The 1,876-nt window shown below is 41.5% G+C and overlaps 1 protein-coding gene across 1 annotated transcript in view; it reads right to left on the reverse strand.

Moving 5' to 3' along the window:
* The window catches only part of LOC107672912 (heat-stable enterotoxin receptor-like), a 38,747-nt gene that overhangs the window by 7,023 nt on the left and 29,848 nt on the right, over positions 1–1,876 (reverse strand). The window lies entirely within an intron of this gene.

A 1,876-nucleotide genomic window follows, 5' to 3' on the forward strand; every position in this document is an offset into this window, starting at 1 on the left:
AATAATGATCTTTAAAAAAGCATCATATGACCCCTTTAAAGTAAACTTGTGTGTGAATGAGAACTTAGTTTAGTAAGTTCTTGTATACAAGTTCTTGTTCTTGTTTAGACAGCCGCTTTCTGTCCATGTGCTTCGGATGTGTGCTTTCAGAAAACCGTATATCAGAAGTTTAAACTCATATGGTTTAAAACGCATGATTTCAGCACGATAAGCAAAGGGATCTCATTATAATATTACCGCCCCTTAATCTGTGAGTGCACCCACTGCACCCTCATTTTGATTTCGCAAGCGACAGCGGTGTACCAGCTCTAATGCCATGGTCAAAGCCTGAGCAAAACATGCTAACTGTTCTGTCTTTGGCTGCACAGACGAGCACAGAACACTGTTTAGAGTCTCAGCTTCAGAGGAGACAAGAGAGCAGTGAATTTATTGATTTATTTAATGTATATTGCTGCTGCCACACATATCTAAACTAAACATGCAATTTATTTCCCAGCTGTTTACCTTCACAGACACAACCAACTGTTTTTGTAACCCATGTGTGTTTTTACCGTAAACGTGTGTGTGAATGAGAACTTAGTTTAGTACTCACATGCTGTGACAGCCGCTTTCTGTCCGTGTGCTTCGGATGTGTGTGCTCAGAAAACCTTATATCTGAAGTTTAAACTCGTGTGGTTTAAAATGCATGATTTCAGCGCGATAACCATGATAATCAGAACCAAAACAGATGTTTTTAACAGCTCCGAGCTGTAATTGCGCAGCTCTATTCTGGAAAATGGGGTGGGGAGCAGCTGCTCATTTGCATTTAAAGAGACAGGCCTGAAAAACAGCGTGTTTCTTGTAAGGCCTCTGCGAATATCGCACAAATGAATCTCCGCATTCCACCGGAAAAACTAAGGACTCTCTTCCCCAGCTATCTGCGGTCGTAAAGAAGATCAATGATCCACAAGGCACCTAATGGTCTGGACCTGCTTCCGGTCAAGGCCTGGTCCTTGTTCCATTACATATTGTAAAAAGGGGCATAATATGTCTCCTTTAAGAATAGGGTTGGGTATCATCTTTCACTTCATATTTTTTTTCGATACCAGTGCCAAATCGATACTTTTAAAACGGTTCCGGGTGCCTAAATGGTGCCTGAACCGATACTTATTCAAAAATAAATAAAAATTCCCCCAAAAATGATGGATTGGCCATCACATATAAACGTTTTGAATGATAAAACAAAGACAATAAACACTCGACTGCGACAATATAGTTTATCTGTGTTAGTTTTTACCGTAAACGTGTGTGTGAATGAGAACTTAGTTTAGTACTCACATGCTGTGACAGCCGCTTTCTGTCCGTGTGCTTCGGATGTGTGTGCTCAGAAAACCTTATATCTGAAGTTTAAACTCGTGTGGTTTAAAATGCATGATTTCAGCGCGATAACCATGATAATCAGAACCAAAACAGATGTTTTTAACAGCTCCGAGCTGTAATTGCGCAGCTCTATTCTGGAAAATGGGGTGGGGAGCAGCTGCTCATTTGCATTTAAAGAGACAGGCCTGAAAAACAGCGTGTTTCTTGTAAGGCCTCTGCGAATATCGCACAAATGAATCTCCGCATTCCACCGGAAAAACTAAGGACTCTCTTCCCCAGCTATCTGCGGTCGTAAAGAAGATCAATGATCCACAAGGCACCTAATGGTCTGGACCTGCTTCCGGTCAAGGCCTGGTCCTTGTTCCATAGGGGATCTGAACTGCTTAAACCCTAACTCAAACTAGGATACAAACTATCTTTGTTTTACGGGCTTTCAGGGACCAGATGGGCAGTGTAACGTTGACCGGCTTCAGCATAAATAAACCAGCTAATAAACAACAGAACAAAGAACATGGAA

The sequence above is a fragment of the Sinocyclocheilus anshuiensis genome, unplaced genomic scaffold (genome assembly GCF_001515605.1).
Source record: "Sinocyclocheilus anshuiensis isolate Anshui unplaced genomic scaffold, SAMN03320099.WGS_v1.1 scaffold464, whole genome shotgun sequence".
NCBI lineage: Eukaryota > Metazoa > Chordata > Actinopteri > Cypriniformes > Cyprinidae > Sinocyclocheilus > Sinocyclocheilus anshuiensis.